This window comes from Phocoena phocoena, chromosome 16, assembly GCF_963924675.1.
Source record: "Phocoena phocoena chromosome 16, mPhoPho1.1, whole genome shotgun sequence".
NCBI lineage: Eukaryota > Metazoa > Chordata > Mammalia > Artiodactyla > Phocoenidae > Phocoena > Phocoena phocoena.
This window is the reverse complement of record NC_089234.1, coordinates 6,333,724-6,351,544: the sequence shown is the minus strand read 5'-3', so window position 1 is coordinate 6,351,544 and position 17,821 is coordinate 6,333,724.

The following is a 17,821-nucleotide window of genomic DNA, read 5'->3' as shown; positions in this document are numbered from 1 at the left end:
GTGGAGGGGAGGAGAACGAAAAGAGACAAGCCTGGAAAAGTGAATAGGAACCAGATCCCATAAGCTCTGTAAAACTGTGAGAAATTTATTACTGCTATGAATTACACATTTATATCTCATCTCATTGGATTTTAAGGTGGAAAATATTTGTTAAGGAATCTATGCCTGGGACACAACTATAAATTTATTCTTTCTCACATGCTCTCAAATGCTGTTATCAATTTAATTTTAGATAATTCAAACAATAACCATTTACAATAGGGAATTCTTTCACAGCCTAATAAACACCATTTTGGGTGTTAGTAAATATTTAAAAGGACAAGATTAAATGATCTTTAAGATCCCATTTAACTTGAAGATTCATACCCAACCAGATTTCACCTGAGACTCAAGTTGCTATTTTATTCTCTCAAAGGTATTGGAGAATGCCATGGCTATGATATTAACAAATATTACAGTTATAGGGTCACCATATGTTGCTGTGCCAATGTGATCCGACATACCTTGAGCCTGGTGTGTACGTGCTACCTTTTGTTATTGAGGGGTTTCAAATACCATTTTACAAGGGTAGTTGAGTATAGCATCAGTGACTTGATTAAAAGGAAGGCTCCTTCTTAATTGTTTTTAAGGATTAAACGTATATCTAAGGACAACACCAAGGAACTACTAGGAATAACCCCCAAGTCAGTCTTATCCATTCTGTTTCCACACACTCAGTTTTCTATTACTTTTAGCAATGACCTTTATTAACTCAGTCATTAAAATCCAATAAACATAAATTCTTCAGATCCCACAGCTGGATCATACTCTGGCACTAGGCAGAGGGTGACAAGGGCTACCACTGTTTTACAGAATGATAATAAGTCAATGATCCAAGAAATGACTCCTCAGAGAAAGGGCAAATTAAGTAAACTCACAACCTTGGGCTGTTCAGAATGGTTTTGGCTCTTGGCTTACACATTTACATGGTTTTTTTTTCACATTTACATATTTATTTTCTTCCTAAACTAACAACACTATTGGAAAGCTAACCCATGTATGAAATAACATGGAAAATGTACATCAAATTTCTTTTTTTTTTTAAGAAGATATTTAAGTTCAACAGTACTATCTCTTCCGTAAGTTTTTAGTGAGTGACAATGCCAAGGGGTAGCTTTGGGGTCTTTAACCCTCCCCCCCATTATCTTCCCTAGTCCACCAAATCACCCTAAACAAACACATAATCTGAATTTTAAAATGTGTGTCAATATCAATCGCAGCATCAAGACAACTCCCGAGCTCCCACTTACAGCCATATTGCCACCTGTCCCCTAAACTCTCCCTATATAAAATAATCTGGGCCTAGTTTAGGCCAGGCAGCTCTTTCTAGATACACACATACCTTTTAAAAGAAATGCTAAATGGGATTCTAAGTTATTCCAGTGACTAACAGACTGAGGCATATCCTTAAAGGAGTGAAGACTTCTCCAAACCGGTTTTCCCACTGGTCTTCCCCATATTTGAGTAGGATTTCACCACCTTCCCAATTACTCCAGCAGGAAGTCTGAGAGTCATCCTTAACTACTCTCTTTTAAACTCGCCACCCCTCCTACTCACCCCACCCACCAGAATGCATGTTTATTTTATTTTATTTTTTATATATCTTTATTGGAGTATAATTGCTTTACAATGTTGTGTTAGTTTCTGCTGTACAAAAAAATGAATCAGCTATACATATACATGTATCCCCGTATCTCCTCCCTCTTGCATCTCCCTCCCTCCCTCCCTATCCCACCCCTCTAGGTGGTCACAAAGCATCAAGCTGATCTCCCAGTGCTATGCGGCTGCTTCCCACTAGCCATCCTTTTTACATTTGGTAGTGTATATATGTCAATGCTACTCTCTCACTTCATTCCAGCTTCCCCTTCCCCCCTTGTGTCCTCAAGTCCATTCTCTATGTCTGCATCTTTATTCCTGCCCTGCCACTAGGTTCATCAGTACCGTTTTTTTAGATTCCATATATGTGCGTTAGCATACAGTATTTGGTTTTCTCTTTCTGACTTACTTCACTCTGTATGACAGACTCTAGGTCCATCCACCTCACTACAAATAACTCAATTTCATTTCTTTTTATGGCTGAGTAATATTCCATTGTATATATGTGCCACATCCTCTTTATCCATTCATCTGTCGATGGACACTTAGGTTGCGTCCATGTCCTGGCTATTGTAAATAGTGCTGCAATGAACACTGTGTTACATGACTTTTTGAATTATGGTTTTCTCAGGGTATATGCCCAGTAGTGGGATTGCTGGGTCGTATGGTAGTTCTATTTTTAGTTTTTCAGTTTTTTCCATACTGTTCTCCATAGTGACTGTATCAATTTACATTCCCACCAACAGTGCAAGAGGGTTCCCTTTTCTCCACACCCTCTCCAGCATTTATTGTTTGTAGATTTTTTGACGATGGCCATTCTGACCGGTGTGAGGTGATACCTCGTTGTGGTTTTGATTTGCATTTCTCTAATGATTAGTGATATTGGGCATCTTTTCATGTGTTTGTTGGCAGACTGTATGTCTACTTTGGAGAAATGAAATAGGAAGAATAGAAATAGGAAGAGCTATTTAGGTCTTCTGCCCAGTTTTGGATTGGGTTGTTTGTTTTTTTGATATTGAGCTGCTTGTATATTTTGGAGATTAATCCTTTGTCAGTTGCTTCGTTTGCAAATATTTTCTCCCATTCTGAGGGTTGTTTCTTCATCTTGTTTATGGTTTTCTTTGCTGTGCAAAAGCTTTTAAGTTTCATTAGGTTCCATTTGTTTATTTTTTATTTTATTTCCATTACTCTAGGAGGTGGGTCAAAAAGGATCTTGCTGTGATTTATGTCATAGAGTGTTCTTCCTATGTTTTCCTCTAAGAGTTTTATAGTGTCTGGCCTTACATTTAGCTCTTTTCTCCACTTTGAGTTTATTTTTGTGTATGGTGTTAGGCAGTGTTTATTTCACCTTCAGAATACACCACAAATGTACATCTTTCTCTCCCTCCCTGCTGTAATCACTGGTACTCCAAGCCACCATCTTGACTAAACCAGAGGAGGCTCTGCTGATTTCTGCATGCCATTTCCCCCAGCTGTGCTCACCTGAGAGCCAGAGTAAGCTTCTCAGAATACACAGGTCATATCAAAAAGCCCTCCAGAGTTCTTGTTTAGCTGCTTCTTCAAACCACTGTGTACATGATCTTGGATACATTATGCCTCAGGCATATAGGTCTTTCAGTCCCTTAAACATCTCAAGCTCCTTTCAGGACTGCAGGTCTTTGCACAAGGTTCTCCCTCTGCCAGGGATGTTCCTCCATCCTGCTCTGGCAGGTCTGATTCAATGTCCTCTGGTTTCAGCTTAAATGTCACTCTTGTTGAGTAAGCTCTGACTCCCTAAAGAGGGTTGGGCCCCTCTCTATGTTATTCCTATCTCTACTGTGATCACAATCTGTAATACTTTTGTTAATTTGCAAAATCTGTTTTCTCCACCGGCGTGTAGGGTGGTGGAAGAGGGCCCTGTCTGCCATTCTGTCTCCAATACTTAACATGGAATAAGCCCCAAACAAGCATTTATTGAATGGATGGCACTGCTGTTAACACCTGGGTGCCTTATTTAATTTTATTTCCTCAAGAGCATTGCAGTGTGCTTAAAAAGAAAACCATTTTACTCTATAACAGAAAGGGCTGTGCTCCAGTGAAATTGAAGTACCTCTTGTGGAGTACACTTTGGGTAAAGTTCATTTAGATCAGGTGCTTATAAATGTTAGGTGAATTACAAGTATGGCATTGCTTTTTCTTCACTAGTTTAAAAGAGGTGTTTTAAGTATCTCATTCTATCTAGTAAAATTAAGGAAATAGGAAGCTAATCTTATTTGGGGTACTAAAGGACTGCCAGATCATAGACTCAACAAAATCTTTGCACTGCCATGGAGTACTTGTTCATTAATTACCTGAGAGACTGGTAGGAATTTAAGAGTAATAAATTACTTAAGCCCAGGAGTGTTTTTAAAAGTCTGTGTAGGGGCTTCCCTGGTGGTGCAGTGGTTAAGAATCCGCCTGCCAATGCAGGAGACACAGGTTCGAGCCCTGGTGTGGGAGGATCCCACATGCCACAGAGCAACTAAGCCCGTGAACCACAACTACTGAGCCTGCGCTCTAGAGCCTGCAAGCCACAACTACTGAATCCGTGCACCACAACTCCTGAAGCCCACACGCCCTAGAGCCTGTGCTCTGCAATAAGAGAAGCCACCACAATGAGAAGCCCACGCACTGCAACGAAGAGTAGCCCCCGCTGCCCGCAGCTAGGGAAAGCCCACGTGTGGCAAAGAAGACCCAACGCAGCCATAAATATAAATAAATAAAATAAATCTATTAAAAAAATGGTAAACTAATTTTTAAAAAGTCTGTGTAACAATTTTTGTCAAGTAGTCTTAGTCTCTAAAGAATATTAATTCTATCAATTAGGTTATAATTCAAAGGTTATTATTAAGAAATAAAGGCTTATATAAATAAAGTTTAAAACTTAAAAAAACTTCAAAGCAACACCTTTTAAATAGCTGTAGTTTAAAATCCCCATCAAAATACTAAAGTTCAGTGAAGTCCTGACCTTGGGATGCTCAGCCCGCACGGCGGGGCAAACCGACTTTATGGGTGCAGCTGTGTCTCACCAGAAGCTCAGCATTATCCCCAGGCCAAGTCTATATCTGATAACTTGGATTTCACCTCCTCTTGACAGGAAAAGGAAGCACTACTATAGCCTGCTTGGTCTGGGGAACCTGCCCAGACACACGCAGGAACTGAACTAACCCAACCAGTTTACTGCAGGGGCTTTGTACCTAAGCATCACCCAGGAACGGCCTGAATGACTCATTAAGTACAGAAGGCGGTGCAAAGTCATTAACAAGCAAACAACTCGCACCAGTGTTCTGTGCATTTCCCTGCTCACAGCGCTGGGGGCAAGCCAGGGGCGAAACTGGAGATGCTTATCCTTGGGACCCTGCAGAACTCTGGGGACGTTTCTCTCCCGAGTGGCAGAAAGAAACTAGGAGGCATTCCTTGCTTTCAGATTCCTTTAGCTGTGACCCGCCCCCTTCTAGGTTGTCAGGGACCCTTCCCTGGCCTCACCTTCTTGGGAGGGTCCTCTCATACTCTCTTGCCTGCTTGTTTCTGCCTGGAACCTACTCACTGCCCATCCATGTATCCATCCTTTCAAACATCTCTATAACGGTTACCATCTCTTAAAAATGTTCCCTGTTTACCCTCCTCCAACCCAAATCAGAGTTAATTTCTCCATCCTAGGCACTGTGTCTGCATTTTGTCACTACTTTCGTTATTCTAACACGTTGTAATTGATATATATTTATATGTGCAACCCTCCCATTAGAAGTTAACTTGAAATGGATTAAGGGCTTAAGTGTAAGACCTGAAACTATAAAAGTAGAAGAAAACATAGGGAAAGAGCTCCTTGCCATAGATCTTGGCAATGGTTTCTTGGATATGACGCGGAAAGCACAGGCAACAGAAGCCAAAATCAGCAAGTGATTAGTTTGGCCACACTAAACTAATAAGCTTCTGTACAGAAAAAGAAACAAGCAACAAAATGGAAGGGCAACCTAAGGCAAAGAAAATATTTGCAAACCATCCGTCGGTGAGGGGCTGATATCCAAAACATATGAGGAACTCATACAACTTAATAACAGAAAAGCAAACAATCCATTTAAAAAATGGGCAGGGGACCTGAATAGACATTTTTCCAAGGAAGATATACAAATGACCAACACATGAAATGATGTTGAGCACGTGAAAATGTGCTCCGCGTCACCGATCATCAGGGAAACGCGAATCAAAACCACAATGAGATACCACCTCACACCTGTCAGAACGGTGTTATCAAAAAGACAACCCTCAGAATGGGAGAAAATATTTGCAAATGAAGCAACTGACAAAGGATTAATCTCCAAGATTTACAAGCAGCTCCTGCAGCTCAATAACAAAAAAACAAACAACCCAATCCAAAAATGGGCAGAAGACCTAAATAGACATTTCTCCAAAGAAGATATACAGAATGCCAACAAACACATGAAAGAAGCCTCAACATCATTAATCATTAGAGAAATGCAAATCAAAACTACAGTGAGATATCATTTCACACCAGTCAGAGTGGCCATCATCAAAAAATCTAGGACTTCCCTAGTGGCGCAGTGGTTGAGAGTCCGCCTGCCGATGCAGGGGACACGGGTTCGTGCCCCGGTCCGGGAAGATCCCACATGCCGCTCCGCGGCTGGTGCCGTGAGCCATGGCCGCTGAGCCTGTGCATCCGGAGCCTGTGCTCCGCGACGGGAGAGGCCACAACAGTGAGAGGCCCGCGTACCGCAAAAAAAAAAGAGTCATGTACCAAAATGTTCATTGCAGCTCTATGTACAATAGCCAGGACATGGAAGCAACCTAAGTGTCCATCATCAGATGAATGGATATAGAAGATGTGGCACATATATACAATGGAATATTACTCAGCCATAAAAAGAAATGAAATTGAGTTATTTGTAGTGAGGTGGATGGACCTAGAGTCTGTCATACTGAGTGAAGTAAGTCAGAAAGAGAAAAACAAACACTGTATGCTAACACATATATATGGAATCTAAGAAGAAAAAAAAAGGTCATGAAGAACCTAGGGGTAAGATGGGAGTAAAGACACAGACCTACTAGAGAATGGACTTGAGGATATGGGGAGGGGGAAGGGTAAGCTGTGACAAAGTGAGAGAGTGGCATGGACATGTATACACTACCAAATGTAAAATAGATAGCTGGTGGGAAGCAGCTGCATAGCACAGGGAGATCAGCTTGGTGGTTTGTGACCACCTAGAGGGGTGGGATAGGGAGGGTGGGAGGGAGGGAGATGCAAGAGGGAAGAGATATGGGAACATATGTATATGTATAACTGATGCACTTTGTTATAAAGCAGAAACTAACACACCATTGTAAAGCAATTATACTCCAATAAAAATGTTAAAAAAAAAGAGATAAGAGATAAGTGTTGGCAAAGTTGTGGAGAAAAGGGAACCCTGGTCCACTGTCAGTGGGAATGTAAATTAGTACAGCCACTATAGAAAACAGTGAACAGTGTGGAACTTTCTCAAAAAATTAAAGATAGAACTACCATATGATCCAGTAATCCCGCTTCTGGGTATATATCTAAAGGAAATGAAATCAGGATCTTGAAGAGGCATCTGCCCTCCCACGTTCATTGCAGCATAATTCACAAGAGCCAAGATATGGAAACAAGTGTCTGTCTGTGGATGAATGGTTAAAGATGTGATATATATGCATGATGGAATATTATTCAGCCACGAGAAAGAAATCCTGCAATTTGCAACAACATGGATGGAACTTGAGGGCATTATGCTAAGTAAAATATAAAATAAGTCAGAGAAAGACAAATACTGTATGATCTCACTTATATGTGGAAGCAAAACAAGCTGAACTCATATAAAACAGAGCAGAGTGGTTACCAAGGGCTGGCGGGGTGGAGGAAATGGGGAGATATCGGTCAAAGAATAAAAACTTCAAGTAAGAAGTGGAATAAATTCTGGGGATCTGATGTGTATGGTGACTATAGTTAACAATACTGTATTGTATATTCAAAAGCTGCTGAGAGAATAGATCTTAAATGTTCTCATCACATGCAGACAAAAGGTAATTATGTGAGGTGAGAGAGGTGTTGCTGGACCTATCATGGTAATTGTTTCACAGTTTGTAAGTATCGAATCATCAGGTTGTAGATCTTAAACTTACACAGTATTATATGTGTCTGTTATATCTCAATAAAGCTGGGGGGAAAAGGTGTGAGGTCATCATTTTCTTTCCTGGAGTTCTCTAGAGTACTGGAAAGAAACTAACTAGCCCTGTTATACCAATTACTTTTACTAAAGAGTTCTAACACAGCAACTATTTGGTTATTCTGAGCCTTGCTTTATGCAGGATTTGATTACAGGTAGCTGGTTTATATTTTAAGTAACTTTTTTTTGCCGCTGTAAGCAATGGACTACCAGTGTCCCTTTACCACTGGGGGTCATCAATGTCTTTAAATCAAATCAGATTGAAGAAACAATTTTAGATAATCCAGTGCCAATTCAGAAGACAAATCCTAAAGGTTCTGTTCTCTGGATCCCACTTTTGTATTAATATGTGTATCAATTAGGGTTTAATCGGAAGAGCAGAACTACTGTGAGTGATATAGGATAAGGGGTCTGGAACAGAGATTAGACTTTGTGTAATTGTGGGAGCTGGTGAAGAAGTCAGTGCAAACTGTTGTCTCTGTGACTCACGCTGGGCCTGGTGTTGCTCCAAGTTGGCGGGACCAGCGGTTGGGAAGGAAAGCTGGATATGAAGGTGGGAAAAGTAGGGACAGATTGGAGCCTGCCAAGTCAAACTGGAACCTGCAAGGATAAACTGGAGCCCATGTCTGTCTCTCACCACCTGCAACATCAGTGATATGCGTGACCCGCAAGAGAGCTGGCGACCTTCCCTGAGGAGCCCTGCATGTGCCTGGCACGGTGCTCTGAGAACTTGAAGGAGGAGATCTGTCCAAATTTCAGCTGCTGCCTCCCACCAACAAGGTGAGCAGCCAATGAACAACCACATGAGCCTGGTGCCCTGTACCGTCCTCTAGAGAGTAAAAAACAAAATGGGAAATGCTGTTTCACCCTGAATGCTAAAGCTCACATGTATGACCCAGAACTGAACAGGGAAGGGAATTCTTCAGTGTAGCTAAATTGGCCCAGTACAAATCCACCATACCCTTTAGCCCATTTATCAGATTAGGGAAGTTCCCTTCTAGTCCTAATTTGCCAAGGTATTATTTATTTATTTTTAATCATGAAGAAGTGTTGGATTTCATCAAATGCATTATTTCCTTTTTTTCTCTATTAGTGTGATTTACACGGATTGTTTTTCAAATGTCAAACTGACCTTGCATTAATGGGATAAACCCTATGCGGTTATGGTGTTCTATGTGGTGAATAGAGTGCTGAATTTAATGTTCTAGTTTTTAAAAGGATTTTTGAGCTGTATTCATATGAGGGGTTGGCCTGTAACTTTACTTTTTGTGATTTCTTAGTCTAGTTTCAGTATCAGGGTTATCTTAATCCAAAAAATGGGCTTAATCTCAAAAATAGAGCCTGTATTCCCCCTAGTTTGGTTCTCTTTCTGTCTTTATTCTCTTAAAAGATTTTGTAATGTTGGTGTTATTTCTCCATTACATTGAAGAATATACCAGTGAAACCATCTGTAACTGGGGTTTTTCTTGGTGGGGAAAGTTTTTAATTGTGAACACTATTTACTTACTAGATGTAGGGGTACATATACTTCTATTTCTTAGTTTTGGCAAGTTGTGTCTTTCAAAGACTGAGCTCTTTTAATATAAATTATCTAATTTATTCCCATAAGTTTGCTTATAATAAAGTCTTATCTTTGTAATAGTATCTATAGGATCCATAGTGATAACCCTTTTTTAAACAATTTATTTATTTTTGGCTGCGTTGGGTCTTCGTTGCTGCATGCGGCTTTCTCTAGTTGCGGTGAGCAGGGGACTACTCTTAGTTGCGGTGCGTGGGCTTCTCATTGCAGTGGCTTCTCTTGTTGCAGAGCACAGGCTCTAGGCACAGGGGCTTCAGTAGTTGCAGCACACAGGCTCAGTAGTTGTGGCTCACGGGCTCTAGAGCTCAGGCTCAGTAGTTGTGGCGCATGGGCTTAGTTGCTCTGCGGCATGTGGGATTTTCCGGGACCAGGGGTCGAACCTGTGTCCCCTGCATTGACAGGCAGATTCTCAACCACTGTGCCACCAGGGAAGCCCCGATAGTGATAACCCTTTTAATTCCTTATGTTATTCATTTGTGCTTTATCTCTCTTTTTCATTCTTTTTTTTTTTTTTTTTTTTGTGGTACGTGGGCCTCTCACTGTTGTGGCCTCTCCCGTTGCGGAGCACAGGCTCCAGACGCGCAGGCTCAGCGGCCATGGCTCACATGCCCAGCCGCTCCGCGGCATGTGGAATCCTCCTGGACTGGGGCACGAACCTGCGTCCCCTGCATTGGCAGGCGGACTCTCAACCACTGCGCCACCAGGGAAACCCTCTTGTTCATTCTTGATAGAGATTTATATTAGTTGTCTATCACTGCATAACAAATTATTCAAAACTTAATGTCTTCAAACAACAAACATTTATTATGTGTGGTAGCCAGACTTCTAAGGTGGTCCCCATGATCTCCATGTCCTGCTGTTACACCCTGTATAACCTCCTTCCTCTGAGTGTCAGTGGGCTCTATGACTTGCTTCTAACCAATAGAACATTGTGAAAGTGCTGGATTGTTACTTCTGTGTGTGTGTGTGTATGTGTGTGTATGCATGTATCTATGTGTACATACAGACATATATACATTTAGATATATAGATGGGGAGGAGAGAGAGAGAGAGAGAGAAAGAGAGAATATACACATAAATTAGACTTCATCTTGCTAGCATGCACTGGAGACACTCTCCTTGCTAGTTTGATGAAGTGAGCAGCCATGTTGAATATGTCCAACTGCAGGTGGCCTGTAGGACCTGAGGTTGGCATCCAGTCCACAGCCAGTGAAAAGCCTGGGTGTTCAACCATACAAACCCGACGAAATAAATTCTCTCAGCAACTTGAATGAGCTTAAAGGTCGATTCTTCCCTGAATGCCTGCAGGTAAGAATTTAACCCAGCTGACACCCTGACTGCAGGCTTGTGAGACCCTGACAGAGAACCCACTTGAGCTGAGCTCAAATTCTTGACTTGCAGAAAATGGGGGACAATAAACATGTGTTTTCTTAAAATGTTCACATGTGGTAATTTGTTATGGAGCAATAAAAAACTAATGTATTATCTCATGTAATTTCTGTGGGTCAGGATTTCAGGAATACATTAGCTGGGGGTTCTGTCTTGGATTGTAGTCAGTATGTTGGCCAGGGATGCAGCCTTCTGCAGGCTTGACTGAGGCTGGAGGATCTGATTTCAAGATGGTGCACTCAACATGGATGGCAAGTTGGTGCTGGCTGATAGCAAGAGACCTAAGTAACTGAACACATTAACCTCTCTATAGAGTTGCTGTAGTGTCCTCACAGCATGGTACCTGATTTCACCCAAAGTGAATGATCTAAGAGAGAGCAAGGTAGAAGCTGTAGTGTCTTTTATAGTCTAGCCTAGGATACCATACTCTGTCATTTACATTATTGTCTTAATAACAGGTCAACCCTCTTCAATATGAGAGAGGAGTACACAAGGGCACGAATAGCAGGAGGTGAGAATCATTGGGGGCCATCTTGGAGGCTGGATATCATAGAAATAATAAATTGCATTATTCTTTTTAAAGGCTTTTATATTTTATGTTTATTTTCATATTTTTACATTTACATTTTATATTTTCTCCATTATGCATTTGTTTTCTATTTCATTGATTTCTGCTTATATCTTTATTTCCATCATTTAAGTTTGCTGTTCCTTTTAAAAAGTTTTTTGATGTAGATGCTTACATCATTGCTTTTAGCCTTCTTTTTCAAATAAATGCGTTTAAGGCTGTGAATTTCCCTCTGAGCCCCAATTTAGCTGAATTCCACAAGTTTTCTTTTTTTGTAAAGTTATATAGAAGTATGACATATGTATAAGAGAGTACAGAATATTAAATCTCCAGGTTGATGAATTATCACAAAGTAAACACACTCAGTTACTAGCACCCAGATCAAGAAATGGATTATCACTAGTTATTTTAAAGTCTGAGCCTCATAGTATTGCAAACTGCTTTAAAGTTCATATCTGATCATTTCAACACCTGAATCACTTGTGAGGTTTGTTTCTCTTTTCTGTTTTTGCTCTTAGTTTTCAGTCATTTCATCATGTATCCTGGCATTCCTGGTAATTTTTGATTGAATGCTTGACATTCTTTTTGAAAAATCATAGAGGTTTCAGTAGACATTATCCATAGAGGATTTTATCTACTTTTGGTTGGCATTTAGGGTACAAATAAATCGCTGTACTTCAGTTGAGGGCAGTCTGTTTTCAGTTTGCCCTTATTCCTAGGATGTAGCCAGCCATTTCAGGGATGTTAGCTGAAAACCTGGGGTCTTCACTAGTGCCCTTCCTTTTCAGCAGGACTTATATTTCAATTTTTGATCCCCAGCACCATGATATTGCCAAAATCTCTGCTTGCCTATGGTCAGCAAACTCCTCAAGGAGGAGTTGCTGGGCTCATTTCTCTGTGTCCCCTTTTCTCTAGGATCTTGGCCCCTTAAGCCTTGGTTGTTTTGGCAGTCTTCAGCTCCAGTGTTTCTGTGTGGCTGTTGAAGCTCTACGATACCACTTTCTACTTGTCTTGCCCCAGCTGTGAATCAGCAGGTTCCCCAAGGACCATTGTAAGGGAAATATATGGCCAACCTCAGTGCTCTTTTTTGCTCTCTGGGACCTTGGGCCCAAATCTTGTCTACATTTTTGGACCTTGATGCCTTCGTACAGCTGTTTTTTATATATTATCCAGTTTTTGTGCTTTGTGGAATTATTAGTGTGATACCCGCTGGAAGCAGAAATTGGTAATTCAAAATTTAACAGAAGATCCTTAGACATTTAATTCAAAAGAATTCATCAGTTTTCAATATTTGTTTCATAGCCTTCGATTTTTTGAAGTTCTGAAAACATATGTAAAAAATTTATTAATCCAGCAGCAATTCCTATCTTTTAATCATTCAATATGTAGTTTGCAAGTGAAAAAATGAATAAATTTTATACATAATATCTCTGCCTTCCAGTTTGTGATCAAATTGCGTAAGTCCTAGTTAATAAAGATAACTTGAAACTTCAGTAGATGATATTTTTTGTGCTAATTCCTTGAAGATTAAAAGAGACTTTTATAACTATTTTATGTACATTTTCATAGAAAGCACTTTTTTTTTTTTTTTTTTTTTTTTTGTGGTACGCGGGCCTCTCACTGCTGTGGCCTCTCCCATTGCGGAGCACAGGCTCCAGACGCGCAGGCCCAGCAGCCATGGCTCACGGGCCCAGCCACTCCGCGGCATGTGGGATCTTCCCGGACCGGGGCACGAACCCGTGTCCCCTGCATTGGCAGGCGGACTCTCAACCACTGCGCCACCAGGGAAGCCCCTAGAAAGCACTTTTGATGGTTAAAAAATTATATATATCAAAAATAAAGTAAGGCCAAAGATGACTAATGGGATGGTTTCTCCGGGGGAAAGTAGTCTCTGCTCTTTTTAATATTTTATCTGTTAATTTCATTTAGAATGTGTTCGGGATATTCCCTGAGTTGGCTAAATGTGTTACTTCAGCCTTTTTGTTTGTTTTTTTTTAATTGGAGTACAGTTGCTTTACCATGATGTGTTAGTTTTTGCTGTACAGCAAAGTGAATCAGCCGCACATATACATATATCCCCTCTTCCTTGGATTTTGTTCCCATTTAGGTCAGCACTTCAGCCTTCTTGAATCTACTCACATGGCGGTGGTCTTTTCCCTCTTTCTCTGTTGACTGGCTTCCTCTCTACTCTGTGCATATTTTGTGATGAGGACACCACTAGCTCCAAGCTATATATCATCAGTTTCAACTGCCCAAGGAGAGACTGAATTTTCTTTCTTAATTTGAATTGTAAAATCCAAGGGCAGGATTCTTATTAGACCAGCTGTATCGTATGCCCACCCTATCATGAAGGATGGAGGGGAGGGATGTCCATGACAGCTCGTGCACAGGGAAGACTGCAAGGATCTGGAATGTCAGGGCATCATCAACCAAGGTGACTGTGCAAAACCACAGTGTTTCTCTACTGTGTCCAGTGGGTCATCTACTAGTTGCTGTGGTTCGTTAGAGGGAGGCCTGTTCCTCATTGATCGTCTCCTCCAAAACTGTTACAATAGGTGCAGGAACTCACTCTTCACTGAGTTAGTTCTAAGATCCATTCACAGAAGCAGGGACTTTTTTTTTTTAATGACTCAACTGCTTTATCTTGCTTAAGGTGACAAAGATGAGTACTGCTAAAAATCAAAGCATTATTGCTGTCAGGTCTTGCTGACCAGTATAAAATCACCTCTTATTCTTTTATTCAGAGCACTTCAAACCTAAAGGTATTCAATATCCAAACCAAATTTATTAAAAAGTCTCCGTTCTTCCCATTTCTCAGAATAAAGTCATCACGACAGCGCTCTTTAGGAAACTCTCTGTGCTTGTACCTACTTTCTTGTCCTCCGAGGTGAGAGAGTCAAACTGAACTTTAAAAAATCTTTTATACAGATTATCATGATGAATTTCGTCAGGTGCAATGAAATCTGAGACACGAAGTAGCCACTGTATTCTCACTTTTTGGTCTGTAAAGTGAAAATAACTTGTAGTTCAATTTACTATATAACCCTAAGAATGAGGCTGATCCAAGTACCATAACCGTGGCATCATAGCCTACAGCATGGGAAATGTTCACTTACGCCACAGCCTTCTTTGAGCAGGCGCTCTCGATACAGTTCAGCTTTGTCTCTTTCACCAAAGTTCAGGACAAAACTTCCTGGTTTAGCTCAGCAACTGTGTGATTCAGGTGAACTTCAAGTATTTGGAACATGTCAACTTCACAGAAGGTTGTGTATCACCTGTCCTGATGGGATAAATAATAAGGTCTGCATCCTGCCTTCCAAGGCTCAGGTACTTCATGGCAGTCTGTTTTGGGGTTAGTAGTGCTCCCCACTGTGAATTATGAGGTGGGATTTTTAGATCTTTAAAGGAATAACAGTTGTTATTCAAGACTGGCATTATCCCATTTGTGCAGCTTGAATATGCAGCTTGTCTTAACTTATGCTCCCTACTATTACAAATATGTATTACATTTACACAGAGATACATAAATGTGCACTTCTTATTTTGAAAATTTTCAGAGTTATGAAATAGTTCAAAGTCATACAATGAATACTTTTATTCCCTTCACGGAGATTTGATTGTTTACATTTTGCCACACTGGATTTCTCTTTCCAACACTCTCTCTTATTCTCATTCTCTCTCTCCCTCTCCCCACCCCGACTCCCACTTCCTGTACACACACACACACACACACACACACACACACACCCTTTAAGTGCTGAACCATCTGAAAGCAGTTGCACATATCACTATGCTTCAGTCCTGAACATGTCAGCACGATATTCCCAAGAACTAGGACATTCTCCTGTGTAGTCACGATACAATTAATTCATCCTCCAAACTTAACGTTAATAATATCTAATATGTGCTCCCTATTCATATTTTCTCAGTTGCCTTAATAATGTCCTTTGTGGCTGTCTTTCTTCCTTTTCAAGTGACCAGGACCTAATCCAGGATTATGCACTGCATTTAATTGTCACATTCCTTTAGTGTCCTTTAATCTAGAACAGTCTCCCGTACTTTTTTTCTCTTATGACACTGACAGTTTTGAAGCGGCCAGTTGTCTTTACAGAACGTTCCATGCTACATTTGTGATTGTTGCCTCAAGACGTTTTAAGTCAGATATTTTCTCAAGGAATGTAACGTTACACTGATGTGGTGTCCCTTCCATTGCCTCATACCGGGAGGTACATGATACCAGTTCTGTGTACTATTTTGACGCAATGTCATTGCTGCAGCTGAAAAAGAAGAGACTAATTTTCTGGAAAGCAAGGGAATTATGAGTTGGGAATCTCTGTTAAGAAGAGAAAAACTAGTTTCTCCAGGTTGTCAGGACTGTGCTACAAGAGCTGGTCAATTCTCATTGCTTAAGCCACAACTTGGTGCTTCCTACCATTGTCGGTACAGGGCATCAGGGCGGCAAGTAGCATGGAAATGAAAGGCCTGCCTGTCTTCTCTAAGAAATCTCCTCCCAGGGCTTCCCTGGTGGCGCAGTGGTTAAGATCCCGCCTGCCAATGCAGGGGACACGGGTTCGAGCCCGGGTCTGGGAAGATCCCACATGCCGCAGAGCAACTAATCCCACGTGCTACTGAGCCTGCACGCCTAGAGCCCATGCTCTGCAACAGGAGAAGCCACGGCAATGAGATGTCCGTGCACCACGACGAAGACCCAAAAAATAATAAATAAATAAATAAATTTATTAAAAAAAAAAACCTCCTCCTAGCAGAGGAGAGAACCTGACAGATATGAAATTATTTTCCAGTGGGATAAGACAGTGTTTTTCAGCTTAGGTCCAGGGCATAGATATGAGCATGGCAAGAACAGTGAATCAGTGGCTTGTAATTGGGCCAATGCCGCTCTCTGTATCTTTTTTTACTGCTTCCCAATCTACACTTATGACTCTAATTAGGCCTGTCTCCTTGCTGCCTTGCACATTTACCACAGTCACTCACCTTTTTATTCCTTCACCCGGTGCCCTGCCCTCCAGTGCTCTCCACTATCTCCACTGGTAGCCAGCCTCTAGGACGGCCCCCAGGCCCCCTCCCCACTCCAGTGTTACTGCCTTGGTCCCCTGCCTCATTGCGCCAAGGTTGGCCGGTGTGGCCAGTGGCTGTGGCAGAAGTGCTGATGCCGCTCCCTCCGTTAGGTTGTTTCTGCCTCGGGCGGATCTTCAGCCTCTCTCTCCCTCTTGTTTTTTCTTACTCTCTCTCTTTTTCCCACCACCTGCCAGCTGCCATGGCGTGAACCCATTCAAGCACCCTGTGGAATGGCTTACCTGGTAAGGAACAGAGGCCTCTGGCCACGAGCTAGTGAGGACTGACTCCAGCAACTCAGAGAGCGAGCTCACAGGCAGATTCTCCAGGCTCAGCTGAGCCTTGAGGTGAGGGCCGCCCTGTCTGAGAACTTGGCAGCAAACTCACGGAGGCTCCGAGCCACGTCTACCCAGCTAAGCCATTCCCAGGCTCCTGACCCTCAAAACCTGTGAGATAAGGGATATTTGTTGTTCTAAGCCATTAAGTTTGGGGGTAATTTGTTATGCAGCCTTGGAATCAGATACCATCTTGTATCTGCTACTTTAACCCTGGGCTTTCTGATTCCAGGCTGCACTGATCTCTCCCAACTAGAACTCCTTTGGCACTTTGCTTGCTTTTCATTTTTTCTAGAGTTTATTATTTTACTTTTGGGATAATTAATATAGTGAACAAGTTTCAAAAATCCAAAGTTATAGAAGAGTACATAGTAAAAAGCCTCCTCATTCTGTAACACTGCCCGCCAGTTCCTGCCCTGCAGGCAGCCACCATGGTTCGCTTCTGGTGTATCATTCCAGAGCTAGTTGAAACATTACAGATACAAGCACATTATGTATACTATACTCCTCTCTCTGTTCTGTACTGTGATTTTTTCCCACCTGTTTTGGAGTGCTTTCTGTTTAGTCCATAATAAGTTTTTCTCATTTATTAAACAACTGCATAGTGCTCTATTGTGTGAATTTACCTAATTTATTTAACCAGTCCACTACTGATGGACCATCGGTGTGTTTCTAGTCTTTTGCTCTTGTGATAGGCAAAACAAAAGTTGTCTATATCCTAATCCCCCAAACCCGTGACTATGTTACCTCCCGTGGAAAACGGGGCTTTGCAGCTGTATTAAGTTAAGGATGGTAAAGTGGGAAGATTAGCCTGTATTATCCAGGTGGGCCCAATGTAATCAACCACAAGGGTCCTTATAAGAGGGAAGGAGGAGAGTCGGAGGGCTGAGGATGTTGCGGGGATGGAAGTGGGTGTTGGAGCATACCAGGTCAGGAACCAAGGACGGTGGGAAGCCTCTAGAAGCTGGGAAAGTGCTTGGAAATGGACTCTCCCCTAGAACCTCCGTGGAAAACGGGGCTTTGCAGC